The sequence below is a fragment of the Typopeltis vanoorti genome, chromosome 17, assembly GCF_054136105.1.
Source record: "Typopeltis vanoorti isolate ZY-2024b chromosome 17, IOZ_Tvanoo_1.0, whole genome shotgun sequence".
Classification (NCBI taxonomy): domain Eukaryota; kingdom Metazoa; phylum Arthropoda; class Arachnida; order Uropygi; family Thelyphonidae; genus Typopeltis; species Typopeltis vanoorti.
In genome coordinates, this window is record NC_143565.1 from 12,551,467 (window position 1) to 12,564,760 (window position 13,294).

The window sequence follows — 13,294 nt, forward strand, 5'->3', positions numbered from 1 at the left end:
AGTTGTTGGGGTGCTTAAGGGTCAAAGCTGTATAACTAAAAGGAGACCCCCACATAGCCGTTAAAGGAATGCAGAAAACTGATCAAGGCTTCTGACCTAGTGTAGAATCCTCACCTTCTCGTGGTGCACCCTCTTAGGTATCTACCTGGATACTGAACAAATGAGGATGGGCTGGCAATTTGCATTTAGCTGTCCAAACTGTATTCTTATTGGCTTAAACCAAAATATAAAATGATGGTACAACATGACACAATTTCATGCCGGATGGGACGTCGCCCGGTTAAACAAGTCCCCCCGCTGTTTTTGCCAGGGAGCCAGGGCAAACTGCAAAAAGTCAGCTACTGGAACAAATCTGGAAACACACCGCAACTCAACATCACCAGAGTTAAAGATCGGTACTATCAACATAAGAAGCCTGAATGGCAAAGAAATGGAGCTAGCTGAGGAATTAGATAAGAACCAGATCGACATAATAGAGGTGACTGAAACAAAAAAAGACAAAAACTGGCGAAATCTTTCTGAGCAATAAATACAAAATGTTATACTCAGGCAATGAAAATCAAGGAAAAGACGGAGTAGCCATAGTATTCAACACTAAATATGAGGCTAATCTTGAATGGCAGGCAGTCTCAAGTGGAGTGATGTAGGCAAATATGAGCATGGAGAACTGTCTGCACAATGAGACTTATTTGTGCCTATGGTCCCACAGAAGGTTCTACTAAGGTAGAAGTGGAGGAATTTTTTTGAGGCTTTAGAAAAAGCAGCTGGCCCAATGAAAAAGGAAAAGTTGGTCCTTGTTGGGGATATAAATAACAGATTAGGAAATGCTGTCAGACATACAAAAATATTTTGGAAAAATTTGGAGAACAGAGTAAAGCTAATAATAATGGCAAATACCTGTCAGATTTCTGCTCAGAACATGGACTTATTACTAACACCATGTTCCAACATAAAAATATACACAAATTCACATGGAGAGAAGAGGCAAGGAATAAGAAAAGTCTCATTGACTATGTTATTGTTAATAGTGATGTTTTCTCCCTGGTGCAGGACATCAGAGTGTACGGAGGATTTGAAATTGAAAGTGATCACTATTTAGTCTTGAGCAAGATAAAACTGAATTTTTTTGAAAAGAAGAACATGTAAGAAAATTTTAAAGCGAATAAAAGTTGAGCAGCTCTCAGATGTGAACTATAGACTAAAATACACAAAGATTATTGAAGAAAAAATGAAAGAGTTTGAGAACAGGAACCAAATCTTGGAGATTCGGTGGCAAGCCTTGAAGGAAACCCTGATTGATTCAGCCAGAGAGGCATGTGGTGAAGTTGTCTGCAAGGATAGAAAAATCAGAACTCCATGGTGGACACAGGAAATTAAAGAACATAAAAAAATGTTTGTGGTAAATAAGTCAGCTAGTACTCTTAGAGAATACAGAGACAAATGTAAGAAAGCTGAACACTGTAAAACTAGCTAAACAAAATTCATGGGAAGACATTGGTAAGAACACAGAAAATAAATATCAAGAAATGGCAAAATATTCTGGAAGTTGTTGAAGAAGCTCAGAAATGGAGGAAAGTATGTTGTAAAAAGAAATTAGATCATAAGGGTGACATGAAAACTGGAGAAAAAAATATCCTTTAGGTATGGAGTAATTACTTCAAAAAATTACTAAATGAAACAAGCAATGATGGCAGAATGGTAAAAAACTCACCAGGCATGCAGTCAGAAATACATATCCATACTTGAAGTAGAAAATGCCTGAAATGTGGAAAGGCAGCAGGAGTAGATATTTGACCAGAAATGCTCACTTATGAAGGTATAAAAGTCATACAGTGGTTGCACTGCATAGTTCGAAGGGATCTTGGTTTATCAGTGAGTATCAGCGAGTACAGACGTGTTTATCAGCGCTCCTTGTAGTATTACAGCAGTGATTAAGTTTTGTTTTTAATGATTAGTTCAGAGTTCCTTTCAACATTAAATTAAAATAGTGTTTGGTTGATGTTCTCATATAGCATCAACAGCGTGCTCGATCATCAGAGCAGGTAAGACTTTTATTTTATCTTCAAAAACATTTTCCAGACCCTCTCCTGTTCCCAGCCCTGTGCAGCACTCGGTGTTGAAGGGACAAGGCAGGTCTTCCCCCGCTTCAAGTCTAGATTATGGATTCACCATATGAAGATCTCTCCTTCAAAGAACTTCTAGCTATCTTTCGGCAAATTGGTAACATCTTACACACAAAATGGCCAGGAAAGGTAGAAGCTCATCAGATTATGGAGGTCGAGACAAAAGACCCTCAAACCTCCGATCTTTCTCCTAGCCTCACACATGACAGCGTCAATTCCCCCGCTGCAGTAACTGTCATAGATTCTAATGATTACCAGGAAGTCAGCAGAAAGAAGAGAAAGAAAGAGTTTCTTGCTGCAGAACCTGAATCTGCACTTCAAATGGACACATCAGCACAATCTAGTACAAGAATAGAGACAAATATACCGACACAGCCTAAAGAGAGGATCCCACCAGTAGTCTTGCGATCTAAGGAAAAATGGTCGTTGCTTGCAGAGACGACGAAGAAAAATAACATCAAGTTCTCATCAGCCAAAAACGCAAATGATGGAGTCCACATACAGCCTGAAGCAACAACGGACTACCGCCAGCTCACCAGACTTATGGACGATCATAAATTTCCATACCATACCTACCAACTTAAAAGTGAAAAGAACCTCAAGGTAGTGATCAGAGGTTTGGTAGAAAATATAACATCAGAAGAAATTGCTACTGACCTTAGATTACAAGGCTTGGAGCCGATCAAGATTTCTCGAATGTATCGAGCAGACAAGCGCCCCATGCCTCTGGTCTTAGTAGAGATCAGTAAAGATCAGAGAGAAATTTACGATCTTAAGGTATTCTGCAACTTGGTTATCAAGACCAAACCACTGAGAAGAAAGGCATCGGCTGGTCAATGCCATCGCTGCCTAAAATTTCGGCATGCGCAAATGTTATGCAGAGCAGACTACAAGTGTGTGAAGTGAGGTGGCAGCCATCCCTCACATACTTGCGTCAAACCAAAGATCACACCTGCTAAATGTGCGAAATGCAGTGGCCCACATCCTGCAAATTACAAGGGTTGTTCTCTCCACCCATCCAACCTTCAAAAGCCTAGACAGGAGTTAATCTAGCCCACTCTGAAAAATACTGTGAGATCTGTGCCTGAAATCAAAGTGCAAAAAGTTACACCAGATAAATCTTATGCTTCCGTGGTTCCCTTGAGTAACACTAAGGTATCCCCTGCAACTAGCAGTCAAAATTCTTCAGCAATTCTCGCTGCCTCACTAGGGGAAATGCTAATGGCTTCAGCAAAACAAATCCAAGCCAGGCCGACACCAACAAATTCCTTAGGAATACTCAAGTCATCTTCTCCATGATTAATGACTAATCCGGCTTCAACATCAAATTCTATGCAGATAATATTCTGGAATGCAAACGGTCTTAAGAACAAAATTTTGGAATTACAGGAACTTACAGATCAATTGCAAATTGATATTCTCCTCATTAACGAGACTCACCTACGTCCCTGCGACAATCCCAAACTCAGAAACTACTCGTTACTTAGAAATGACAGACTTAATGCCAGAGGTGGCGGCACTGCCATCTTTGTTAGAAGAAACATTCGCTATAATGAGATTAAGAAGATTAATACTTCTAACCTCGAGGAGACAGGCATAGAAATTCATACCAACAATGCAGGCAGCTTAAAAATTTATTCTGTATACAACCCCCCTGGCAAACCTCTACTCCCCTCTGATCTCTCTCAACTACTAGATACAAATGAAGCAATAATTGTAGCAGGAGATCTTAATTCCAAGCACCCTTTATGGAACAGCAAGAGTTCTAACAACAACGGAATGATCCTCTACAACTTTGCCTTGAAGAGAAATATTGTTATTGCAGGCCCAATTGAGCCAACACATTACGGAGCGATCGGCAGACCTGATGTTTTGGATATTGCTATTTTTAACAATATTTCTCATCAATTCCGACTTCAAGTGGTTGACGAGCTAAGCTCAGATCACAACCCAGTACTCTTAAGTTTAGGGGAGGAACCTGAGCTCATTCCCAGCCCGTCCCACACTAACTTTGCAAAATTCAAGGCTAAAATGAACACTATCATTGACTCAGTACCCACTATTTCCACCCGTGAAGAAATTGACGCGGCAGTCAACAATCTTGAATGTAAAATACGCGCTGGCTTATCCGCAGCTTGCTCTATTTCCACCCCAGCTCAAGTTAACTTACTTCCTGCAGAAATCCTTGCTCTGATCAGGAACAAAAATAGGCTCAGACGCCGCTATCACAACACGCTACCTCCACAAGACCGTCGAGAACTAAATAGAGCGTCCAACCTCGTCCGTTACGCTTTAAAAGATCACAGATACCAGCAATGGGAAAGAAAACTCTGTTCTCTCAAAACTGAAGATCATTCTCTGTGGAAATTGACTAAAGCTCTCTGTACAGATCGCTCGAACATCCAGCCCATTCACGGAGAAAGAAGTCTTGTTTACAGAGATAATGAAAAAGCGGAAGCTCTCGTTCAGGCCCTCCAACTTCAGTGCCGTCCTAATTATGCACAAGCGGATCTGGTCTTCATAGTAAAAATACATCGTAAGGTACGCTCTGTGCTTCGTCAACCTTGCAGCTGTGAAAATATCTGCCCCACCTCACCTAAAGAGGTCTATTCAATCATTAAGAAGCTTAAAAACAAAAAAGCCCCTGGTCCAGACGAAATTACCAACAAAACAATTAAAGCCCTCCCACACAAAGCTGTCACATTTAGTAGCCATTATCAATGCAATTCTGAGAATTAATTATTTCCCCTCAAGATGGAAGCATGCCGATATTTTCCTTATTCTCAAGCCTGGTAAAGCACCTCAGATGCCACAGAGCTATAGACCCATCAGTCTTCTATCATGCCTAGGAAAAATAGCAGAAAGAGTCATTCTCAACCGACTTAATGAGGAGATAAATAAAAATAACAAAATTCCGAAAGAACAATTTGGTTTCCGTACCAGACATAGCACTACACAGCATATTCACAGACTGACTGAGTTCATCATTACAGGCTTTAACTGGAAACAGCATACAGGAGCTATCTTCCTAGATGTTGCAAAAGCTTTCGATAAGGTGTGGCACAAAGGTCTCATCTACAAATTAATTGCAGCCAACACCCCTCATCTTACCAAAATTATTAACTCCTTTCTACAGGACCGTAAAATTCAGGGTAAGTTGCGTGGAATTAGATCCTCACTGAAAAAATCACTGCTGGTGTCCCTCAAGGCTCGCTGCTCTCACTGCTGCTTTTTAACATCTTTGTTTCTGATGTTCCTAGCACATCACTAACCACTATAGCTAGTTATGCGGATGATATGGCTATTCTTAGCAGATCTCTCAGGCCTAATATAGCTACTCAGCGATTACAAACTGCAGCAACAAATTTAGAAGACTGGTTCAAAAAATGGAGAACATCTGTAAATGCCGATAAAAGCACTGCCATTCTATTCACAAGAAGACAAGCATCTCGTGTTGGAGAAGTTAAACTTTTTAACACAGCCATCCCATGGAGATCTAGCACCAAATATCTAGGCATTCAACTTGATAACCGTTTAAACTTTAACTCCCACATACAGGGTGTTCGGGATAAATTTGACAGTTTCGTAAGGAAAAAGAAAATCTTCTTTGTATCTATTAAATTTAATGAATTGACAAAAAACATTACAGGCAGAGTTAATTACAATACTATCAACAAGATTTACTCAAAATAACCACCATTAGCATCGATCACAGCTTCAATTCTGCTTCGGAACCTCGAACAAGCTGATGCTACAGTCTCCCTGGGAAAGGCCGCAAAAACTGTTTTAATTTTATCCATTAACTGGGCTTTTGTATTACTGGAAGTGCGATTGGTGTCTTTTTCAACTGCGCCCCATACAAAATAATCCATGGGGTTAAGGTCTGGGGAGTTTGGAGGCCAAACATTTGGAATGGTGAAGTTGTAGAAATTTTCAGACAACCATTTTTGACTTTTCCCAGAGGTGTGGCAAGGGGCCGAATCCTGCTGCCATACATACGGCCTACCATTGGCTACCCTTCTTATCCAGGGCTTGACTACAGTTAGCAACTCCACGAACAAAGCCCGAATTCCAATGCCAGGGTTCTTCAACACCTGTTCCTGCAGATTTGTGAGGAATTCTACTGTACGAACGCAATCAGATCGTCTGCTAGGGATCTTTCTTCTTGCTACATCCTCGTAGTCACCATTGCAAGTCTCTAGTTCATGCCTGATTGTTTTTACTGTATTCAGGGAGCATTGGGCAGCAGTCGTAATATCCTTATTTTGATGGCGGGCACGAATCATCATGATACAAGTTATTCTCTTCCATGATTCAGGTGGGTTCCAGCTATCCATCCTTTCTGACATCTTGTATATGAATGAAGAAGGGTCCAAACTTTTAAATGAAGAGAAGTGTGTGTTAATACATGTAACTTACGGAAAAATATAATTAATTATAAATATGTCAAATTTATCCCGAACACCCTGTAGTTTATGCATGCAAAAAAGCAAACTCTGCAATTGTATAACTCTATTCTCTCCTCAATAGAAAAAGTCAAGTCAGCACTGATAAACTACGGATCTACAAAACAATTATCAGACCATCGTTAACTTACGGATCGCCAGCCTGGGGTCACACTTCCCCCACTAACATCAAGAAGCTACAAGTTATACAAAACAAGTGCCTCCGTATGATCTTCAACGCTCCGTGGTTTGTCAGAAATACTCTCTTACATCGAGATGCCGATATTCCAGATATTCCCACTTTCCTACATAACAGTGCTGCTGTTTATTTTGCCAAAGCAGCTGCTCATCCAAATCAACTCATTCAAGAGTCATCGAATTATGACGAACACGATAGGTGGAAACATAAGCGCCTGAAAGCTGCTTTGCTTATCGATTCTGGTACCTCCGTACAACCCTGAATAGGGTGAGCCAGGTGCTCGCTAACATTTAATACACGACTATTACATACCGATTAAGGGATCGAAGTCCACGGGACTGTTGTCCATCAAGCCACATCAGGTTATCCGGTTATTACTGCATAGTTCAGAAGGCCTGGACAGATGGACGAATTCCAAATGATTGCAGTAGAGCTCTCATAGTACCCATACATAAAAAAGGGAAATAAAAAACAATGCAAAAATTACAGAGGTATTTCCTTACTGAGTGTCCTGGTAAGATTTATGCAAGTATACTAGAGAAACAGTTGAGAAGAATTGTGGAACAAAAGCTTGGGGAAGAACAAGCTGGATTCTGGCCAAATAGAGGCTGTCAAGATCAGATCTTCACTTTATGACAAATAGCTGAGAAATCATGGGAATATAACAAAGATCTGCATTTAAGTTTTGTAGATCTGGAAAAGGCATATGACAAGGTGTCAAGAGAGAAGCTATTCAATATGCTACAGTTATATGGTGTCAATGGGGCATTATATCAAGCAATACTTAGTCTTTATTTGAGTTGTGAGTCAGCAGTTAGAATTGAAGTACGGGAAGATGGTTTGATGTTAAATCTGGTGTCAGACAAGGATGTACATTATCCCCTCTGTTATTCATTATCTATATGGATCGCATCATAAAGGAAAGTGGTATTAAACCTGATATCAAATTGGAGATGTTAATGTCAGCTCTTTGCTTTATGTGGATGATGTTATGCTTCTAAATAAATCTACTACAAGTCTGCAAGATTCCCTGACTAAATTGAAAAACTGTTGTAATAGATATGGTATGAAGGTCAGCAATAACAAGATAAAGACAATGAAATTAGGCAGAAGCATTGAAAATGTCAACTGAGTTGGGAATGGAAAACCTGTGTAACAAGTAAAACATTTCAGCTACTTAATCACGATTTTTAGTGACGATGGAAAATTAAATATGGAAATAGACAACAAAATCAACGAAGCTGTCAAATGAATAAATTCATATGGAATAAGAGAGAAATTAGTCGAAACACTAAATTAGCTGTATAAAAGACAGTATTCAAACCAGTTTTAAGTTATGGATCTGAGAGCTGGGTAAGAAGTAAAACACTTGACCAAAGACTACAGATAGAGCCCTGAGAAACATCAGGGGCACGAACAGGTGGCATCAGTGGCAAGATCATATTAAAAATGAGGATATTAGAAAAGAACTTGACATTGCCAGCATCCAGGAATGTGTAAGCAGAGCTAATCTCACATGGTATGGTCACTTAAACATAATGGGAGATGAAAGATTACCAAAACAAGTGTTCTCTACCAGGTTGGAAAGAAAATGACCCACAGGAAGACCAAGATATAGGTGGATTGACAGTAAGAAATGTCTTAACAGATAGAAATATAAGATCTGATAATGTTGGAGTCTTGACAGGTAACAGACTGATTTGGAGAAAAATTGTAGATAGGAAGTTAATGATGTAAATTTTTCATGTAGTACTATCATATGCTGTACACCCCTTGTGGATACATGGCAGGAATTTGATAATGATGATAGTGTTGTTTTTTTGCAACGGTAGAAGGGAGGAAAAGTGCTGCTGATGATAACAAGGGAATTATGTCCTCATAAGGTAGACATGAAAGATGGATATATTGGCAATGGGAATTAGACAGTGCGATGTGAGATGAAGGTTGACAGTAAATTTAATTGGATGTTGCTTTGGATTTAATTGGATATTTAATTGAATGACACCATGGAATGTGGAGATGAAGAAATGTATAAGCTACTTGAGTTAGTAAACAACAGAAGTAATTGCTATGGGTGATTTTCGTTATGGCAGCAGTGGCATAGCTAGAGCTGTTGCTGTCCCTCTCAATACATACCAAAAATACCACAAAGCGTCAAAATGACGTATAGGGAAATAAATTAAAATACTATGTTTATTTTTGAAGTAAAACCTTAATTTCAACATACTAAAATGTTATTTTCCTTGCTTTTCTGTTAGCAAAATCGACAATGGCAAAGTCAATTTTATAGTAATGTAGGTAATTCTTAATCAAATTTTATTTAGAAAAACTCCTCTCACAACTGGTAACACTTACAGCAATTGCGAGGAAAATTCGCAGTAGTATTACAATATTTGGAAATGAGTTCTCGAGACTGTATTTTAGAATTAACTGCAAAAGTTCAAAGTGCCGCCCGAGGCGGACCGTCCCCTCCTAGCATTTGATAATTAAGAAAATGAATTTTTCAAGTTACTAAGAGACAACTATCTTCTGCAGTTTGTAAAAGAGGGCAAACAAGGATCAAAATTGATGTGATCGTTTCATCAGAGGATGTGATCATGAGTGGGGTTATATCTATGGGCGAATTTTGCTTCCTCTGGAAAATTACAAAATTGAATGCACACAATCCCTTACCTTTGGAATGACACAGCAACTTAGTTTTTGAATTAATGAATTTTTCAGAAGGGACTATTTCCTTTCCAACGGTCGGTTTTTTAACATTTAAATCTATGAGAGATAGCTGCGGACGTGGTGATGCGTTAGCAAGCGGAAGGAGGGGGGTGAACCGGAAGTACATCAGGCGACGTCATAGGAATACACCGATCTGTGGAAGAGGATAGAGTTTCAGCGGAATAAAGGCGCCCGCCGATTTTGAAATGGACATTGCTTTACCAAAAGAACTGAGTGTACGTAGAATATAAAGAAAAACCGCTATAACACAAATAAGAAGTATTTTTGCTGGATATTACCTGTTAGTGAAGCCCACGTATCTTTAGTAATACTAGGGGCGCTAGAAGAGAATATGCGGCGGAACTAAATATATCCGACGCATGATGCGATGTTGTCGGTTGTATAGTAGTCGATACCATCGATAAAACACTTAACACAAGCAGCACCCAGGAGAATATAAATAAAACCCCCATAACAAAAATCAAGTAAAAATCAGATGTGTATTCGTTTCGTGCTTGCTATCACCACGCAAACGTTTACGTCATGACTCCATATTTTTTAATAGCGTTATGGTACACAGTGGCTGTCGGGAAAATGCAGACGAACATCGTATCCACCATACGAAGACCAAATCAGTACAATTTGGCCGGTGGATGACGTAGGTTTCCATACAAGGGATAATTCAAAAAATAAATAAATAAACGTAACCAATACAAGCCGCACATACTATCTAAGAGAGGATAAACTTACATTATTTTACAAAACGAACGCATACAGCCAGCAACCACATGGACGAAGATGACCATTAAATACAACAACCGTGGTAGACGGCGCTTCGGGTCGACGTTTTCGCTGGCGTTTTGTGATTACATCAATAAATTTATTTAATTTTTATTTTATTGTATATATTTTTTTTACAAGTAGATTCCCGGGGGAGAGAAAGTGCCCGATTTACTCCCCTCTGCTGACGCCAATGTCTGCGTGGGTAATTAAAATCAAGCGAAGACGAGTACAATATACTTTTTTTCTATTTAAAAATTTCATGGAATTTACAACGTGTTAAAAAACTTTTTTATTATCCCGACGTTTCGAGTTTTTTTAACACGGTTGTCGAATCTCCATAATTCATGGAGATTCGACCCACAAACTATGCAACCAATACGGTTTGCTGAAGATTCAAGTTTCGAATTTGATCAATCGACTGGCTTTTTAAAAACGGTGTAGGGACAGCAATATCACTCCTAATTGCATCAGGCTAAAGAGAAAATTCACCTGAACAAAGGCGCAACGAATATACCACTGCATGGAGAAAGCACTACTCAGAAAGCTGATCAAAGCTACCAGAAAGAACTTAGCCGCTACACAAAACTAGCTTCTAAAGGGAAAAAAAAAAAAAGGAACTTCCATGCTACGTAAACGAAGATATCTGGATGAGCCTAGAAAAAATTACAGACAACACATCGAACCACATCCTCCAAACGAAGAAAGAAAACTTAATTTCCAAAGACTAAAAGAACGACAAAACCAGCCGTAATGTTCAAAGTTCTCCACGGTGTACAACAACAACCAACCAGAAGCAAGAAACAACAGGAGCCACCAATCGCCCACAGGTATCAGTAACGTAGTCAACCTATCTAACCACGTTCTAAACAAAGACGAAATCTCTATACTTAACAAAGGTTTAAATTTTGCTATAGCACCGAAATCGATAAACAAACTTGAATTTATTTGTAATATTGAAAGAGGCCTAAGATTCATCCCAAATAACATAGCAGACAAAATACGTTTAGAAACTGCCAACATTTTAAATCATAACAAAACAATAACAAGCAATATAACTAAACACGAATTAACAGCAATAAAATCAGTTAAAACAAATCCGAACTTAGTAATAACCAGAGCCGATAAAGGATATGCCACCGTTATTTTAAACGTTACCACTTATGTAGAAAAAATGAATCTGCTGGTCTCTGACAATAACACATACCAATTAGTTAACTACAACCCAACCAATAGCATAAAAAACAAAACAAAGAAACTACTTAAGTCATTTACCACATGGCCCAAAGATACGGTCAAAACACTATTTCCGCATTACGCGCGCTCCCCAAGTATTTACGGACTAGCGAAAATTTTTTCAGAGTAAGTGTCAGTGTTTAGTAGTTCCAAAATTTTGTTATGGTAATCAGATTTGTCTAAGATGACAGTGGCATTCTTTTTACCTGCAGGGAGAATAATAATGTCATTATTATTTCTTAAGTTTTTAATAGCTGATCTTTCAGAATGAGAAATGTCAGATGGCAGTCTTGCATGATTTATGCTGAATATAGCTTCCATACGAACAAGGGTTGGTAATAAGGTTGTTGCTTTTTCTATCTTGGTTAAGAATAGTTCTTTAGGTAAGAAAGTAGGAGCTATAACAAAATTGAGAACAAGTACACTTTCTTCTTCCGATGAAAATGGAAGGGAAGAATTAATCATTAAATTTTTTTTTAGAAAAGGTTAAATTATGATAGGATGAGGATCAGCTATTAAAAACTTAAGAAATAATAATGACATCATTATTCTCCCTGCAGACAAAGGGAATGCTACTGTCATCTTAGACAAATCTGATTACCATAACAAAATTTTGGAACTACTAAACACTGACACTTACTCTGAACTAAACTGTAACCCTACAAAAGAACTGCCCAATAGGACCAACAATTTACTGAAAACCACATCGGAGTTAGCAAGAAACATCTCTTTCTCTCAGGTCGATTCATCTGCTAATCCCACGATTATATGGACTCCCAAAGACCCATAAATTAAACTCTTCACTCAGACCAATCATTAAAGGCATAAACTCCCCTACTTACAACTATCTAAATACCTCGCATCCTTTTTAAAAAGACTATCTGGAAAATTCTTTTCTCATATAAAAAATTCAGCTGATTTTATGTCCAAAATCAAAGACATCAAACTAAACAAATCAGATTTAATGGCAAGTTTCAATATAGTTTCTCTCTTCACAAATATACCTACTCAAGAAGTCCTCCATCTTCTCCAGAACAAACTATCCAAAAAATTCTTTTCCTTACTCTCTCATTATGTAAATTCAGGATATTTCAAATTCGAAAACAAGATTTACAAACAGAACTCAGGATTGGCTACGGGCAGCCCGCACTCGCTTCGATTCTTGCTGATATATTTCTTAAGGATTTCGAAGAAAAAGCAGTTAAATCCTCAACTCTTAACCCAAAATATGGTATCGTTATAGGAATGATCAGGGTAGCGCATACTAAGGGTAAACAGTACTATAAGAAAAAACCATAGAGTCGAGTGATTTTGGACTTAAGGTGATCATTCATCCAATGCAACTGCTGTTTTCTGTTGTGGTATTTTGTGTTAGGTAATGTAAAAATAATGAGTTAGCCACAAAATTCTTTGAAAGTTTCTTTGGGAAAAGTTCTAATTGTTTAGAATTTTGTAACAGAAAGTTAACATAAAATATAAAAAATGAGCTAATAATCAGTGAAATAATGATAATAATAATAATAAATAATTATTTATTTATGGTGCCATATGAAGTAATCTAAGGAAAAGAAGAATTTCAGTTATCATTGGAATAATTGATTGTCAATTTCTTTTGAATAAGAGTTCAAATTTATTTCCTAAAGGACTTTGTATTTCTGATGGAATTATTCTAAGATATGCATTGATGAAATCACCTTGCATTTGGAAAGAATTACCTGAAAGAGTTAAAAAACAGAATTCTTGGTAAATAAAATATAACCATCAGGTGAAGTGGGAAATTGGTCACTATCTCTGGACAAACT

General features: G+C 38.2%; 1 long non-coding RNA gene across 1 annotated transcript in view; it reads right to left on the reverse strand.

Annotated features, from left to right (window-relative positions):
• LOC150097159 (uncharacterized) overlaps positions 1 to 9,565 on the reverse strand; it is a 50,579-nt gene extending 41,014 nt beyond the window's left edge. The window contains exon 1 of the long non-coding RNA XR_016549655.1: positions 9,441 to 9,565. This is a non-coding gene — a long non-coding RNA (uncharacterized LOC150097159). The remainder of the gene's footprint in view (positions 1 to 9,440) is intronic.
• Positions 9,566 to 13,294: the final 3,729 nt, after the last annotated feature.